At 55.6% G+C, this 17,961-nt stretch overlaps 1 protein-coding gene across 3 annotated transcripts in view; it reads right to left on the reverse strand.

The window, feature by feature from the left end:
• Positions 1 to 17,961, reverse strand: part of SLC29A1 (solute carrier family 29 member 1 (Augustine blood group)) — a 33,227-nt gene that overhangs the window by 12,869 nt on the left and 2,397 nt on the right. The window contains exon 2 of one of the 3 annotated variants that reach the window (XM_054280371.1): positions 14,175 to 14,339. The gene's annotated coding sequence lies outside the window, so the exon portion shown is untranslated. Of the gene's footprint in view, positions 1 to 531; positions 631 to 8,977; positions 8,997 to 14,174; positions 14,340 to 17,961 lie in introns of those variants that run through there. The other 2 variants (XM_054280376.1, XM_054280375.1) reach the window with 2 other exon arrangements.

Genomic DNA, 17,961 nt, shown 5'->3' on the forward strand with positions numbered 1-17,961 from the left:
TTCAGCCCTGGTGTGTTTTGAACTTGTAGACCAACCAGGCTGAAGTTCCTTATCTGGAGAGTTCAAGGAGCCCTGAGAGGCTCCCTGGGGGCCCTTGCCCCAGGCAGGTAAAGTGATCCGGCTGGGCAGTAAATCCCTCAGCAACTCCAGCTGCTCTCTCTGAAGGGCTTCCCAGCCGGTAGAGGGCAGAGGACAGTGACAGAGAAGAGCCAGTTTTAAAACTACCCCAGCTGGCACAGCTGGCACTATCCCAGCTGTCTGACTATCCCTGTCAGACCATTACTGAGTCCCAGAAAGTCCTGAATATCCACCTCTTCAGCAGGGCAGCTGAGAGGGTTCCCAGCCGTGACTAATACTGGTCAAACCCCATCGATGGCAGCCCCAGGATGAACCCACACACCTCTCTCCTCAGCACACAGTGAGTGCCCAAGCCCAGGTGCAATCTGGTCCCTGGCCAGAGAAATCCCCCCAAGGAGCAGAGATGGACAAACGCTGCAGAGGGACATGGCAATGTCACCACAACAAGCTTACCAGAAGGGCAGGGCGGTCCCAGCCCCTTGCTCCTTGTCACTTCAAGCCACAGGACGATGCAGGGACAATGCAGCCTTGGCAGAGGTAGGAAAAGCCCCACAAATATTTGAGGTGTTGCCTGCTCCAGGGCCAGCAGTTTGGGGATGCAGGAGGAGATACAAGCGCCTGGGGAAGGGCAGGAGCAGGGGGGAAACGTCATTTATGAGCAGGCGTCAGCAGAGGAGAGATAAGGTGATCTCAGGAAACTGTTTGCAGAGACAGGATTCTTCCAAGAAGCTGGTTTCTCTGATGGCACCTGCTCAGGCTGCTCTCCCCAGGGAAAGGACTGTGCCCTCCAAGCCACAAGCCCAACCTGCTTCTTGGGAGGCTGTGGAAGGAGACACGTTTTTGCAGGGCTAGGTTCAGCCTCTATTTGTGGAAATTTAGAATAAAAAGACCTTTTCTCCCAAGGCAGAGGGAGGGATTTGCTCAGGGCTTCACTCAGGGCAGCTGCAGAGGCTTTCAAGCCCAGGCAGAAACCATCTCCAGCACCTGGATGGTGCTTCCAGGCAGCTTTCAGCACCTCCAGGAGCTGCAAGGAGTGGGAAGGGGCACAGAGTGACTCACTATGGGCATGCACAGCTCACCAAGCTCTCAACACCTAACCATGGCTTCTTGAGGGACCACCAGGGGTTTAGGGGGAGCCTGGGGATGCCTTGCCCCAGACCTTCAGCCTTATCCAGCAATCCTCTGCAGCCAGCAGACCCTCACAGCCCAGGTCTGCAGGGCTGGTCCGAGTCCCCAGGGATGCCAGGCTCGCCAATGGAGGTGCTGCTTGGGGGCCATAGGGAAAGGGAAGTGCTGGAGGAAGGGGTACTTCCCTCTAATCGATCTGGGGGCTGCAGCAGGAAGAAGCACAATGGCAGGAAACCACATTTCCGCTTCCAAATGGAGAAAACCTTACAGGGCACCTGGGGAGAACAACCAGATACCATTAATGTAAAATTCATCTGGGGGCACAAGGAGCAGCCAGAGGCAGCCCTGAGCTGGAGCGGGTCCTCCTTGCATGGAGGAGCCTGGGTCCTGATGCAGTAGTGGCACAGGCCACCACACGCCAGGACAGCCAGGCACAGAGGACAATCCCAACCATGCACAACACCAGGCACAGTTATGGCTCTTGCCTGCCCACAGGCAGGTCCTTATTTCCACCCAGTCAGGTGGGAGGAGGGATGCTCCCTGGTGGGTTGGGACAGCACTTAGGTAAGACCCCTTGGGATGTGGCTGTCAGAAGCACCTCTTTTGCATTAGCAGCTTTCCCTCTCCCTGCTTTCATGCTTGCTCAAGAGGAATCCCTGTCTCTGTATGCACCATAGTATCTTGGTTGGTCACAGCTTGGGCAGCAGCTAAAGCAGGTCAGAGGGATGAGTTGAGCCTACAGGACCATGTCCCACTTCCCCCTCCTGTCTGCAGCTGAGGGGAACAAAGGTGAGACACAGAAAGAGGAGCACACAGCAAAACAGGCTGAGAGCAAAACAGCTCTTAGGCAGACAAGTCTGAAGATAAGGACTCACTGAATGTGTGGGAGGAAACCCAGTGGATAGAATCTCACAGCTGAGGAATGAAAGAGGGGTGAGATGAATTTTTCCATAGCCTGCCATCTCCTGGGCTCGGTAGGGCCATGTCTACCAACAACACATGGCTACCCCAAGGTCACTGCTTGGGGAGCAGAACCAGAGGGGAAGAGCAGGACTGCAGGAGGAGACCTGCCACTGGCAGCCCTAGGGTGCTGGGATGTAGAGTGGAGATGATTCCTCCTTCAATGCTTCATGTTGCTGCCAACAGGACTGAGCTCAGAGATGGCAGACCCAGGAAGGAGTCAGGTCAGGAACAACATAAGGGAGCTGAGCATGGAGAAACCTGCAGTGAGGGTCTGGAGGAGAAGGATGGGGACAGCTTACATTCTGTTTGAGAGGTCCTCAAAACAGTCCTGCTGTGAGGGGCAAGGCAGAAAGGGCTTGGAGGGCTCAGCTCAACCACTCTCCCACCCCAAATGCCGTCCTGTACTTTACAGGAACTGCTTTCCCCAAGGAGAATCTGAGCCCTCACCCTCTTGTCCCCAAAACAGGGATGCTTCTAGAAGAGCAGGAAAAGCCAGCAGCCAACCAGCAGTGAGAGCACCTGCCTGCAGCAACCCCCTGCCCACTGCCATCCCCTGCACCCCAGGGCACCTCCACCTCCCAGGACAGAGCTGTCCCTCCAGCTCTGGCTCCTTCCTCGATGGAGCCAGATTCAAAGGTGCAGCACTGGCAGGACCCTCAGCAGGCAAGAGCTGCCCAAACCCAGTGGGAGCTGCTGAGCTGCTGCCCCCAAGAAGGTGGGAGAGCATCCCCAGGGCTGGGCAAAGTGAAACTTGCTGTTGTACCTGGAGAGCCCAGCAGAAGGCTGCAAGTCCTGTTTGGGGTACTGGCCCAGGAGCAGAGATCATTTTGCTCCCCCTCAGTTTTTTGGAGGCTGGTCTGTGCTGCACAGCTGTTTCCAATTTAGTGGAGGACAGAGAAACGAAACCAGAGCCAGAACAACACAATCTTCCCTTGGTGTCACCGTCTCCCCAGCTTCCAAAATTCAGAGAGGAATTTCCTCCCCAGTGAGCAGCAGCCCCCTTGGCAGAGGATGGGACAGACGTGCAGGAGCCAACCACCACTGGCCTGTGGTGAGTCGAGGCTGGCACTGTCCTCTGCGTGTCCCAGTGGCCAGGACAGAAATACATGGGCTATTTTGGGTCCCCACAGACCAAAGGGGCCTTTTGCTTGCAGGCCAGCCCAGAGCAGGGCCCTGGCTGACCGCTGCTTTTGGCATTAAATGTCTCAGTCCTACTGAGAAAGAGGATGATGAGCACAGAAGCAGGTTTTGGGACTTGTCAGGGTCCTGTGCAGTCTGTCTGTCAGCCACCTGTCCTGCCAAGACCCTGTCCAGACAGCCACAGCATCTTACAAATCCCGAAGTGGCTTCAGATGCTAAATGCAGCTATTTCACACTGGCTCTACTCCAAGAGACAGGGAGTGTCTAACACGCCCTCACCTCAAAAACCTGGGTTTTCATATCCCTGTTCTGTGGCAGACACAGCAGAGCTGTGAGTGCAACACACGATCTGTGGAGCGAGGAGCGGAAAGCCAAGGAGGCAGCGATGCGGTGGGAGCAAAGGAGTTGGAGCAAACAGCCAGGACAGGAGCACCATCTCCAGCACCCTCTTCCCTGAATAACTCAGCTTCCCCAAACAGCCTGGCAGGACTGAGGTCTCACATGAGGAGCCAAAGCAAGACTTGAGGCAGACACCTCCTTCGGAGCAAGTAAGTCAGAGCCCAAACCTCCCACCCTTGGCACTGGCCTTGGCTAAACAGCGGCAAACAGGAAAATCTTTATGCAAGCAGGATCAGGCGGGGAGAGCAAACAGGAGGTGGGGACTGCTGTGTCTGCCCAAATGCCATAAAACAGAATCTCACACATAACCAACAATAATAAGCCCAGCCACAAGCTGGGAAAGAGCAAGTCACATCCCCTCCAAATCCCAGCCTGGGCTGCTACGTCAGTGCAAACAGCCACCGCCCAGTGTGCCACAGCCATTGTACTGCAGCCTGTCTGGCACCCTGAGCATCCTCAGGATGTCTCAGGGAAGCACATAAAACTCTGCATGAGAGCCACTGAGTGCTCTGCTCTTGTGGAAATGCCACTTTGCAGCCACTGGCATTGGCTGGCAGGCTCCAGAAGCCTCTGAGCCTCCCCAGATTAATGTGGGCAGCAGAGGAGATGAAGGCGGCTCTAGACACCCAGCTGGGAGTCCCAAGGTTCCAGCAGCCTCCACTGGGGTGAGCTGGCCATCTGGCAAGGTGTCAGGGCATGCCTGGGTGGATGCTGAGGTACCTCCACAGTGATGCCAGGTGATAGGGAGCCCAGGGCCTGAGCCTTGCTGGAGCAGTCCCTCTGACACCCTGCATCCCCTTCACAGCCACAGGGAAGGAAGGGAGGCTCAGCAGACTTGTGTGCTGAGGATCAATTGCCAGGCTATTTACTGATGCCAGGTTTTGTTTCTGGCCAAAGGCTCCACTTTTGGAGCAAGCCCAGCTGCAGAGCCCAGGCAGGGGGAGTGCAGTGCTCTTCAGAACCTTCCTCATCCCCCTGCAAGGCGTGGATTCGGATTCTGACCCACACCACGTGGGCACCCCGCAGCTGCTGCCTCCAGCCCTATTCAGAAACATGCTAGCAGATCAGTGTCCTGACGTGGTTCACCACACAAACATGCCAGCCTTGTGTGTGTTGCCACGAGGAGAGGGTGTGAAGATGGGAAGAAGAAGCTGCAGGGTAGGGTGGATCACTCCATAATAGCTTGGCTGTGTTGCCGTTGGTCGGCATCCTCCTGTGGTTAATGGATAACACTCCTGTGCTCTTGCCAGGACGCCATGAAGACCCACCCAACCTCAGCCACAGCCCAACACCTACAAACCCTGATGGGATGAAAGCACCATGCACTGTGTGCTTCTTGCAGCAGTGGTCTTCTTGTGGGGGCTGGAGTCCAGTCCAGAGCAAATATCATCAGGGAAATGAGGGTACAGCGCTAAGGGAGGATAAAAAATTCAATTGCCTCCAACTTGGTCCTGAGGCCAGGAAATTACACCGCCTGTCACAGGCAAAGCAGGCAAGACAGATAAGGCTGGCATCTCCTTCAACCCTGAGCCTCAGGCAGGACTGAGTAGCCAGATCTGCCACCAGACCCTCCTTCATCCCTGGCTGTTCTCCAGGAGTTATTCCCAAGCTTAAAACAGGGGAGTTTCTCTCATGAAGGGTTTACTATGACCATACACAAAACCTCTAGTGAAACTCCAAAGCACTCATGGGCTTGAGCCAGGTGAACAGGCCCTCAGCCACAGGTGTAACTGTGTCCATGGCTGGAGGTGCTGGGCAAAATGAACCAGGCAGGGATGAGGACCATGCTTGGAGCCACAGCTTGGGCAGGAGAGGAGACACCAAGCAGGGCAACCCAGGCAGGAACCCTTCTTTCCAGCAGCTTTGCAGGAGGCTGGAGCCACTTCAGTGCCAGTCTGGGGCCACAGATAACATTCAGGTGGATGGATGGCTTGCCCACGGCACAGCACAGCTGATGACACAGTCCTGCTGCCGTGACTGAACCTCAGTACCAGGCTAGGGCAGGCTGGCACAACCCTCCAGTCCCACTGCTGCTGCCCACCCAGTCACGTCCCTCCGAGCCCTGCTCTTCACCTCCTCCCTCTGCACCTTCCTGGTCTGCTCACTCCAGGAATTTCCAGCTGGAAATTTCACAGCGAGGTGCCTTCCTATCAGACTAGTCCTAAAGGAAATGAACTAAAGCAAGTCTCGCTGGCAGTCGTGTGATGGGAAGAAGCAAGCGGGCTCTGCGGAAATGTGCCTGACTTCCTGCTGACAGCTTCTGCACGAGCCACGGGCAGGCAGTGGGCCTCTGCTCCCTTTTGGCCCCAGGGAAAGTTGCTCTGCTGGAGATGCAGCCTGACTGTGCTCTCCCACGGCTTAACCAAGAGGCTGAAAGAGAGCCTTGAGCACTGCATCCAGAATGCCAGGCCCCCCAGTCTGTGACACAGTTAGTGCATGACAGCCACACACACAGAGCTTTGAGCTTGCCCTTTCTTGAGGAATGGCAAAACCAGGAAAAAGCCTGCTCCAAGCCAGAGCAGGACCAAAAGGTCACAACAGGGACATTTCTCAGACCATTGCCATCAGCAACGAAATTACAAAGAACGTACTAGTGTTATTCCTACGCAACAGCTTCCCTTGTATTACGGGAACAACAATCCTCAGATGCATTCCTCGTGCAGCATCACAGTTCCTCTGTCACACAGGGACCCCAGAGCCCATGTACAGCCTCCCCCCACCCCCCAGCTAGGTCCACGGAATCTGGAGTGGAAGATGGAATGGAAGATGTGTTGCAGTCTCTGCTGGGGAACTGAGTCCCTCCAGACCACACATCCTGCTGTAACCAAACCCATCCAAGCTCTGCCCCTACTCTGCACACTTCTTTCCTCATCTCACGTCTTGCACACTCTTAACCTATGAAGCAATTAGTCTTTATAGCGCTGCTTAATCAAAGATAGCTGTGTGGTGAGTAAAACCCTGACTCCTGCCCAGCTCATGCCTGTAGCTCATTTTGCATAGTGCTTTGGGCCTCAGTTTGTTGGCAGCTGAGCACAAGTCAGCATGGAGATGAGACTCTGAGAGCTGGCAGTCCTGCAGCCCCAAGCAGTGCTGGGCTGGGAGGGGTCTCAGGCCAGAGCTCAGAGCTGGGAAGGCTCAGGAATGTAAGCAAGCTTTACATTGTGGGGTCAGTACAGAGCTGGCAAGGACCACAAGCAAACAGAATTCCCTGGATGAGAGCGGGCGTTGGCAGCTTCTGTAACATTTGCCAGGGGCCTGGATGTTGTACTGAACAAAAACAACCAAATCTACACGTGTCCCGTGGAAACCACCAGAAGCTGTTTGCTGGCTTCCTATAGCCAGTGGCTGGTGCTTTCCCATTTGGACAGGGCACACAGGTGATCCTGGGCTCCCTCTTTCCCAATGGGCTGGTCCCTAGGCCGTGCCTCTGCCAGGAGAACTGGGAATGAAGCTGGAAGCTGGGCAGTGAAGAGGTGCAGCACGGGAGTGGGTGAACGCGTGCCTTGTCCTCCGCACCCTGCCTTCCCCCCCTACCACAACAAAGAGTAAGACAGGTCAGGCCAGGGCAACAACAAAGCCCATGGCTCATCTTTAAAGAGGAAGAGGCTCATTAACACCTCCCAGCCCAGGATAATGAGAGCAGGGATGCCATGCTGGGGAATTGATGCCAGTAGTTAATTATGCAGCTTGGTGAGGAGAAGAGGACCAACTGCAGGACGGAGGTACCATACTGTCCTGTCTGCTGGTGCCACATCTGCTGATTTAAGCTGAAGCGAATTTCTTCAGCCTCCTCACTCCAGGTATCTGGTACAGCCTCTACCTCTAGTTGTGGAGGGACGAGTCATCCTGCCAAGCATCTTTTGGGGCTGCTGTTACAGCCCTTGGTGCTGAGAAGAAAGTGCCTTTGCTCTTTGAAAAGCTTTTTGGTGAGCCAAGAGCAAGCCTACCTGTCTTTTCCAGGAGCAAAGAACAATGGCAGGAGCAGGAGTGCTTTGGGGGGCATATTTGTGGTGTCAGCACTGGACTGACACCATCAGTGGCCCATGAGCTGCACAAAGACAACCAGTGAGCCCAAGGGAAAAGCATCCCTGCAGAGTCACATCCTGAGACAGCTTTGTAGAGAAGCCCTTTGTCGAGGGAGCCTGAGGCTGTCCAGCAGCTTGCAGGTGCTGGTGAGTGGGAACAATGTCACCAAGCCGGGATGCAGTGCAGAAGGGGAGCGGGATTTCCCATGTCGGCACTCACACAAGTCCCTCAACAGGCAACTGAGGGGCCATTGGGTTGTTTTCTGTTTCGGAGCAGTCGGGAAGTGCATCCAGCTGTGGCCAACAGCTGCACAAATTCCTCCTGCAGCCCCTAGCCCTGGGATCAAGGACACAGGCTTTACTTGTCTGCGATCCCACAGCTCAAGGGCTTAGCTGCTGCTGCCTTCCCACACAGTCTGCAATTCCACAGCCCATTCCCGAGAGGCAGATGGGAGCGCTGCTGAGTACAGGCAGGGACTGTGCTGGTCTGGCACTATTAGCATCTAGCAGGGGTGTGAGCCTCAGATTTAACTACAGAGGTGAGGAGGAGGACAGCACAAAAGGGCTCCACAGGAGCTCTTGGCACTTCTGCCTGGACCCGCTCTCCATTAACGCTGACGGTTTACTCAGGAATGGAAAGAAACACTCACTGAAATCATCCCACAGGCAGGATTTTCTTGAGCAGGACGTGGGGCAACCCCGACCCAGCAGTTTTTCTGCCAGCCAAGGGGGCTCTGCCCCACTTCTCGCACAGCAGCACATGGCACCGTGCCCACGCACCTGCCAGCGGGTCCCCCCACACCCGCGGCTGAGGCAGGCTGGCAGACACTGCCGTGCACACGCAGCCCCCGGCAGGGATGTGCACCTCTGCAGCCGCAGGACCGCGGCACAATCCCCTCGGTGCAGTCCTGCATCCCAAGTGTCAGAGCATCCCTGCGCTCCGCATCCCCAAAATGACATGCTCTCCCCGCGGCAGTGACTGTGAGAGGGGATCTGTAGTTGCCGTGCAAGGTAGCCAGGAAGGACCCTCCCCGAAAAGCAGCATCTACGCATCGCACACCCCTCGCCCGGTCCCCCAAGCCGCGACTCGCACGCCGCCTCTCTGCACGCTTGTGCCGCCGAGTCCTGCGCTCGGGGAATCCCTCGGAAGGTTCCCCACGCATACGGCAGCTGTGAAACGCCGCCAGGAGCCTCGCAGGGAGCCGGGGTATGTGGCCAAAAGCTCGGCGACTTTGACCCAGTACCTGGAACCGGAGCGCGCACCGCTGCCTGCCTCCGCTTCTGTGCCCGGCGCGGATGGAAACCCGCCGCCTCCGAACCGCGCTCTAAACTCCGCCTTCAGCGCCACGCGGTTCCCGCGTGGGAGAGGCGGCGGGTTTTCCCGCTTCCCGCCCGCTCCCCGTTCCCCTGGCCCCCGGGAGAAGAGGGCTGAGAGCAGCCGCTCTCCCTTCCCCCGCGGCAGCCGTGCGCCCCTCGGGGCGAACCCACCTGCGCCGCGCTCCCCGCGCCGCCCGGCGCTCCGCCGCCGTCCCCGAGCGCGGCCCGCCCGCCCTGGCTCCCCCCATTTCCGCGCCTCCCATCCCCACCCCCTGCACTGGCGGGAAACCCTCCGGGCCGCCCCGCTGCTCCTCGGGGAGGGAGCGCAAAGCAAGCGCCCTCTAACTCCCGAGCCGCACCCAGCACCGCGCTTGTCTCAATGCCCGTGCGTTAGTCGATATTACAGCTCTAAAGGGAGCCACGCATTAAATTATGGCTCTAAATGGAGTGTGAACTGGCCCTCAGTTCCTCACTTGTTCCCCATGCTGCGCTCTAATTCAAACAAAAACACTCTGCTGGCAGTCACCACACAAGGGTGCGATATATACACATATATATCACATATATATAGCTATACATATTTGTGTATACATAATATATACATATATTTGTATACACAAATATACATATGCATGTTTATACACACACACACATATATATATGCAAAGGCACCTTATTTTCAGCACCAAGGGCTGTAACATCAGCCTCAGAAAGATCCTTTGCACACATGTGTATGTGTGTGTGTGTATATATAAATATATGTATATACACACACACACACACACACACACACACACACACATATATATATATATATATAATAAATTTCTTGAGTTAGTGGGTGTCATCCCTGCCCATGGCAGGGGGATTGGAACTTAACGGTCCTTAAGGCCCCTTTCAACCCAAACCATTTATGATTCTGTAAGTCACAGAAAGGACTGAAGACAGCTTTTTGCACTGTGTATTCCTGGTGGTGCTACCCAGGATGGCAGGCAATGGGCAGAGCCCTGTGCACCTTAGCAATCCCCTGTATTTGCAGGATATAAGTACTGTGTGTATTCAGTATCCAAAGGGCAGGCACAAACTCTAAGGTTAGTTTCTTATGGCTGCTGCCTCCAGGTTCCTATCTCTCCAGAACTGATATCTACTCTGCTGAGATCACAATATGTTGCTCAGCTGAAGTGCAAACGTGGAGGATTCCCCAGGTACTTTGTCCCCCAGCAGAGGGGAATGCACCTGAATTTAACCTTATATCTGTGCGGTTAAACAGTGACAGAAATATTTTTTTTTATGTAGCTGGGTGTTTAAAGGAAAACAGGGCCCTCCTGGCTCTCTCCATTCTCTGTGCTCTGCAGGCACAGGCAGTGGCATCAGAAAGTCCCTGAAGCAGCTTTGACTATTAAAACATTTGTTCCATTAATAAACACCCTCAGAAAATTCTCTGCAGATGGTGATCAGTTTGGGTTAGAAATTAAAACCAGAAGTTAAAACACCCCCAAAAGCTCTGACAGATTCTCGTTCTCACGCTCTCTCTCTCAGTAAGATGATCCCTAACACACATCTTCCTGCAAAGTCCAAGCACCAAGCTTGTATTTTAAGACAGACATACAAAACATTACCACGTAAGCAAAAAGTCCTCAAAGCCCAAGAAAAAGGCAGTGGTAACAGGGCTGAGACAGCTACCGGTGCTTTCTGATCTGCAGCAGTGACACTGCGAGTCTCACCCCGAGGAAAAGACCTCTCCACTGATCTGCTCAGAGGCAGCCTCTGCAGCTGGCTCTCTCCCTCTGCACTGGCCATGGATATTTGTCATGGTTATGGGCTTCTGGGGGCAGGTAGCAGGGTACCCTAACAACATGAGGAGAGCGCAGACAATGCTGCCAGATAGTACAACAGGAGGCTCTTTCCTTGAATTTAAGATCCATATCAGATCAAATTAAATTTAAAAGCTCTCATCTCCAATTAAAGCTCCCAGGCTGCATCTCCCAGGCAATGACAGATCCAAGCCTTGGGCCTGCCTTTTCTCAGCCCCCTTTCTGTAAGCCATTCTGGTCTGGAAAGTCTTCTGGGTAAGCTGCAACAGAGACAAGACCTCTCTTCTCCCCATCTTGCCTCATCTTTTCTCTCCTCTGCTATCTCCCCTCTTCTCTGCAAAATCCAAACAAAACATCAACGCAAGGTCGTCCGCTTGGGATGTCTTATGTCACCTCCTCTCTAGCTCTGAGATGTGCCATTTTGTCACCCACAGAACCCAACAAGCCCTCTTAGTAGTCCCTGGAACATGAATGCCACAGCAGCTTGGGCACCGTGTTTCTCCTTGTGATATCCACACTTGCTGCTCAGCAGCATGAGCTAACATTTGAGCATCTCTACAATTTGTTTTTCTAAATAAGCTCCAACTTTAGCACAGACTAAAAGCTGTGAGAACCAATTCCCTCAGGAACTTGAGCCCAGGGTCCAGACGGGCGCTGCCCAGCCAAACTGACACTTGTGGCTCCACAAGCCAGGACAAGGCTCTCAGCCTCAACCATTATAACCTCGGACCCCATCGGGAGGAGAAACACCACAAAATTTACCTTTGAGTGGATATTCCAGGAAGTTTCTCCTTCAGGACAGGGCGGGTGCAGCCTCTGCCTCACCCCAGGCTTTCAGCAGCAGGGCTGTAGCACTTACCAGCACCAAAGCACAGGATTAAATGTTCTCTAATTTGCAGCTCTGGTCCTGTCTGCACAGCCACTCCCCAATCACCGGAATCAAACCTCTCTCCACAGAGACGGTCTCACTGGAGATGGGGGATGAAATCCATTAGCGCTGAGCTGCGTCCCAGCCGCTGGTGACCGCAGGCAGACAGGAGGCCAGCAGACAGACAGACAGACAGACCCCAGGGAGGCACAGACAGGGGCAGCTTCCAGCTCCTATGCACAGCATCGACTCCTGGCTGCTGCCCTGCAGAGACCTGTGCCCCCACCCATCACCAGCCTGCAGGACAGGGTCTAACAGTGTCTTCTCTTGTGCAGGCAGAAGGCCTGGAGCGAGCAAGACACCGTGGAGTGAAGCAGGCCAAGTCTGGGAGAGAGTGAGTGTCCTTTAAAATCCAGCCCTGGCTGCTGCAGGACAGGAGACATTTCGCTCACAGTTCTCTTCTCCATAGAGGCACTTTAGCCCCTCAGGGAGCTCAGCTGCTCCCAAGAGCAATGCAAGTCCTTGGGTTGTGTAATGTCAATAGCAGCATGCTTGTTCAGAGGGGTGACACCTCCTCTACGGTACATGGGAAGGTAACAAATTGCACAGCCAATAACAACTCATTTATTGCCCCAAAAACATGAGCTCTTGCTACAGGGCCAAGTGGCCTTGCTTCATCTTGGCAAAGGTGTTGCATTTGAAGAACTCTCTGCTCCCTAGTGGCTCTCATGTTATCATCTTCACCTCTGTGTGTACAACAACAAACCTCCTAGAAACAGCAAACAGCTACGAAAATAGTCTCTGCTCCCAACTGGAAACAGCTGAGCTTTGCCCAGCCCTGGTACTGGGCCCACCACTGGATGACCCACAGAGCTGGGTGTTTCTCCCCTGTGTAATACGGGCAAGGAGAAAAGGCAGCCTCGAGTGGGGTCTGGGGGCTTGCTGTGTTCCCACCCTCTCCATCCCCAAAGCAGCAGCTCAGTGCCAGAACACGCTGCTGCTGTTGGCAGATGGCTGCACTCCCCAGAGCAAAGGGAGAAAGCAAGGGAGGAAGGCAGCCAGCAAAGCCTCTCCCTTACATAAATGAGGCTGGGAGTCCCATGGACATGCTGGTGGGGCTGAAGCTGCCCAGCCCTTTGAGTTTTCTTTCTGAAAACTCAAACATACACTGCAGGCATTGCGATGCCGTCACCTGGAGCCCAGTTTGTACGCTCTGCTCACAGCTAGTTTGTGACAGGCAGAACAAACAGGCAAAGAGCTCTCCCTTCAGTGACGCTTGCTGCCAAACCTTTCACAAAAGCTGCTTTACCCCCCCCCCCCCTTCTCCCTTGTAGCAATTCCCTGCTTTAACTAAAGCTGTAAAATCCAAAAAGGGGAAAACAAACAAACAGCTGGTTTGGAAAGCAAGAGCAAAAAGGGAGATTTATTCCAGGCAGAGGTTATTGCATCATAAGAGCTAAAGGAATATTTTTAGTGCCTCTTGGGCAATATTAGAGTTTTAGGGCCTGAGGAGCTAGGCAGTATTTGCAGGCACTTAATGTTTCCAGAATCCTTTACACTTGGCACCCACGTCCACCGTTTTCCTTGGAGATTTGCAAGCACTTTGCAACCATACATTAATTAACCCACCAGCCCTCCTCTGCAGTGAGATTTCCCTTTCCCTGTAATGTGCCTGTGCTAGGGACAGGGTAAACTGAGGCACGGCAAGGCCATCAGCCAGTAGCAGAGCTGAGGCCAGGGTGCTGCATGCCATCCAGCTCTCCTTTCTATTGCAAAAGCACCCTTCCCTTTGTAAGCATGATCCACACCGACTGCATTTTCCTCCACTGGATGCTGCCTGCCCCATTCCAGAGGAAGGCATGGGCAGGTCAGCTCATAGAGCCTCTGTGCTGGCCCTTGGTGCCCCAGAGCAGAGAAACAGAGAGCCAGTATGTCTGAAAGGCAGAGCAGGCAGGCAGGAGTGGAATGGCAAACAGATTAGCAGCTGTATCCAACTGCCTGCATGTGTGACAAGGCAGCTGCACAGGGAAAGGGGGAAAAGGGGCATTTTAATTAGTCACATGAAGGGAAACACAGAAGATGCTGAACCTCTGTCAAGTGTCAGCAGGTTATTAATCTATTAGCTAATGAGGGGAAAAAAAAAACCTACTACAGGCTCCTGGGAATCCAGTTATAACAAGACTACAGTGATCATGGATGCTTTGATAGCCAACAAAGCATCTCAGCCTGTTGCTGATGTCAGCGAATGGCTCGGGGACTGATCATTTTAGTTTTGCTATTCCCTTGCTGGTCCTGGCTGGCCCTGGAGCAGGATCCTGGCTGAAGAGCTGCTGGCACTCTTTTTGGGGTGGGAGATCTCCAGTCATTGCTTGCAGGACTCCTGACGGTGATCTCTGGGCTCTTGGTGCCCTGCCCTGTATTTTGGGATGAGGTCATGCTCACCTGTTGGCCTGACCCTTGCTGGGATGAGCTGGGGAAGGAGCGGGCTGCGATACCCTCCCGAACTCTGCTTGTGGCACAGAGATCCAGCTGGCACATCACCGCTTGCAGGGAGCCACGCAGACCTCCAGCATCCCGTCCTCCCTCTGCTTCCTTGCACGGCTCGACCTGCGGGAATAAAGTCAGGCAGCTGCCTGTGACTTCTTCACTAGTGGCCTGAGGGCAGCAGGACCTCGCTGCCAGCAGCAGCAGCAGAGCAGCCCTGGGTGAAACCCTGCCAGGAAAGGCAGGGGAGACAGAGGCCCTTGCTGCCCCTGCCACCTCCCCATGCTGAGTATCACCCTTCGCTGGTAGCACTGAGCTGCAATGTGGTGACATCTGAAGCACTCACAGCCCTGGTGAGCAAATGGTCTGGAGACATGACGAGGAAGGGCTTCCACACGCCTCCAGCCCAGTGGCCGGGCCATGGGTGTTTTCCAGCTGGGCAAGCAGAAACAAATCCCATTGTCCACTGATTGGACACAGCTCAGCAAGGGGCCCACGGTGCCTACAGGGCTCCTGGGACCTGGCATGCACAGTGGGGTCCAGTCAAGCTCCAGCCCCCTCTCAGGCTGCTGGAGGCGGGGGCAGCCTGCCCAGTGGAACAGCAGCATCTTTGGGACACAGGACATCTCCCTGCTGTCAGGCAGGGGGACACAAGCCCCTCTGCCCATCTGAGGGCCTCCCATCCTCACCATCTCCTGGGCACAATCCTTCCACGAGCAATCCTTCCCTCTTCCATCCCTCTGCCTACCTCCCTGCACTGCTGCTGCCCTCTCCTGAGCTCCAGCTGCCCATTTGCTTTCTCCTACAAGCATTAAGGGAATAAATATTGACTAATGGTACCAATTAGCAGCTGAGCTGCTGGGTGCTAGTTACTGAGTGACAGCTGCGCCGCCAAGGGCCAAGGGTGAAGTGTTACCTCACTGCAGGCAGTCTCTACCTGCCAGGGCCCAAGCTGAGACTTGGATAAACTCAAGACACACAGTTCAGGCTCCCACTTGTACCAGGGGAGGCAGGGTTAACCCCTGGCTCAGCGGCAGGCAGGAACACCCTGTGGCATTCAGGGCACAGACCACTCCAAGCACCCTGTCATGGTGTCACTCCAGGTCTCCTTGGCTGAGGATGGAGCTGGTGCTGGCAGAGGGAGCCACTCTATAGCCAAGGTCATCTGGCCCATTGAAGCAGTGCCGGGGGCATATCCTCCTCCTTAACTGGCAGCACCAGTCTCCCACGATGGAGCACAGCCATTAAGAAAGAAGTGGCTGGCACTCAGCCACACTTGTAAAACACCGCAGGGGAGCTGTGCGCTGCTGGGAACCAGGGAACCTGGTGAGAGGAAGAGGGGTGGCACCTGTGTGTGGTCCCGGTCCCCCTTTGACAAAGTCCATCCACAGCCCAGTGGAGCCAGGTGCCCAGTGACTCCCAGGGTTTCTGAGAACCATCTAAAAGGCACAGGGTGGCTTTCTGTAGGATGGGTGAATGCTAGTTCTGGAGGATAGCCTGAAGCCATGGCTCCCCATCAGCCTCCCCGAGGCACCTTGGTGGCAGCAGACAGAGCCATGCTCCAGCTCTTGGGGGATGCTGCTGCAGCCAGAGTGTGCCCACCCTGCCTGGCAGGGCAGGGCCCAGGTGCCTGCCTGTTCTCCCAGCCAGCCTGCTCCCTGGGCAGTCTCTGTGGTCACTCCGTGGCACCACACGGACCATGGCACACAGCCACCTGCAGAGATGAGGGCTCCAAACACAGGTCCAGGAGCTTTCCCAGCCATGCCAGCCCTGGTCCGTGCCTGGCCCGACATTTGCTGGCTGGCGTGGCGGAATTCCGCTCTGTGCAAATGTCTGGCAGGGCTGACTAAATCCTGTCTGGAGACTAAGTCCATCCAGTCATGCTTTCCCCTTTGGGCGAATCAGCAGCGGAGCTGCGGCTGAATGGTCCCAAACATCCCCCAGGGAGGTCTCCAGGAGAGCCCTTTCCCACAGCTTCCAACAGTACCAGCCGTTCATCATTTCTGCTCCTTGCCAGTCATGCTTCCGCGGGTTCCCAGGCCGAAACGAGGCCCCCAGGCCACCCAGTGGAGCACAAACATGGGACATCAAAAGAAGGGCAGGCCAAACCCATGACCAGCAGCCCAGCTGCCAGGGTACCGCTGGGACTGCCCTCCCCCCCTTCCTCAGCCCCTCTGCAAAGCCGAGTGTCCACCGGTGGGCAGAGGATGCTCTAGCACGGACCAGGGAGGAGGGAACCTCGGGGCGTCCTGCACCCCGCACACGAGGGGCTGGGAGCCTGCAGCGCCCCGCGGCCGGGCTGCCGGGGAGCGCGGCAGCGTTCGCCTGTCCCTGGGGGAGGCGCTGGCGTCGGGCCCCTTCCCACTCCCTCTGCAGAGCCGCCCCATCCCCAGCGGCTCCGGGGCCTCTCCGGCTCGGCGCTGAGCCCCCAAACTCATCGGCGGGCGCGGGCCGGCGCTGCCGCCTGGCGGCGTGACCGGGAGGGCGCTCCGGGAGCACCGCACGGGGAGCGCACGGGGAGCGCACGGGGAAGGAATTAGCCGGGCGCGGGCTTAAGCGGCTCCGCGGAATACGGGAGCCAGCGTGAGTAAGCAGCGTGGAGGGAGGGCAGCACTGGCGAGCCGGCGGCTGGTAGGAGAGGGTCTGGCATTCCACGGTGGAGAGGCATCCCAAGCCACCCCTCGGGCAGGGCAGGCACGGCCCTGAGCACTAGGGTGAGCATTCTCATCCACCAGGAGGATGAGGAGGCAGTGAGCGGCAGCAGGGAGATGGGGGAATAAACGGCACTGGGAGCCAAGTGCACAAAGTGGGACAGGGCACGCCGAAGTGAGGGCTTGTTGTGTGTGCTGTGCTAACCCATGGAAGGACTGGGGATGAGTGGGAGACGGGAAACCTGGGAGTAAGCAGGGAAGTCCAAAGGCAGAAGAAGGAGCTTTTTGTTTGAAGGTGGTTTAAAGAAGCAGAGGTTGCTTACAGGTAACACACTGTGCAGAAGGGCAGGGATAGTGTTGAGAAGCAGATTTCAGGGCCAGGATGGATCACATGAGGACATATGACTGTGACAGTCACCCTGAGCACGGTAGCTGTCCTGCCGGGCTGTGCTTGCTGCTCAGCTGCAGGCCACAGAGGAAGGAGTTCTGGCTGGTCCCCTGCTGAGAACCCCAAGTTCCACAGGGATGGGATGGGAAAAGGCTTGAAGTGCACCTGTTACTTCTCAAAACACAGCATAGGTTACTTCTCAAAAAGCAGCTTGCCTCTTCTCTCCTTGCTCCTGGGCTGTGAGATATCCAGGAGCAGCCTTGTGCCAGGGACCCAGTGCCTCAGGGACAAGAGGGGCTCCTGGCACTACCCTCCCAAGGACTCGGGGCCTCAGGCTTTATCCTGTACATCCATCCTCAGCTGATAGGGACTCAGTCTCCAGGGAAACAGCCTGCTCTTCTAACACTGCCCCCAGACCCAGTAAATCTCTTTTCTGGCAAGCCAGATGACAAAAGTCAGCCCGGACAATAGGGGTGGCTGGCTTCCAACAAAGATCCCTCTTCTGGGGAGGAGCTGCAGACATCACCAACCCCCTGTCTTTCTCCACTCTCTACACAGGATCTGCCATCTCCAGAGGATGCAAGCAGGTGGGAAGGTCTCTTCTGACTTTTGCTAGTGCTGTGTCCTGGGATGGTAAAGTTGGGAAGCTTCACAGCAGAGCTGAGCTGCTATGCAGTTCCCAGCAGTGCTGCTGCTGGCCCTGCTT

This window comes from Melozone crissalis, unplaced genomic scaffold (assembly GCF_028551555.1).
Source record: "Melozone crissalis strain CALT ecotype California unplaced genomic scaffold, PUWL_Pcris_2 ptg000027l_1, whole genome shotgun sequence".
NCBI lineage: Eukaryota > Metazoa > Chordata > Aves > Passeriformes > Passerellidae > Melozone > Melozone crissalis.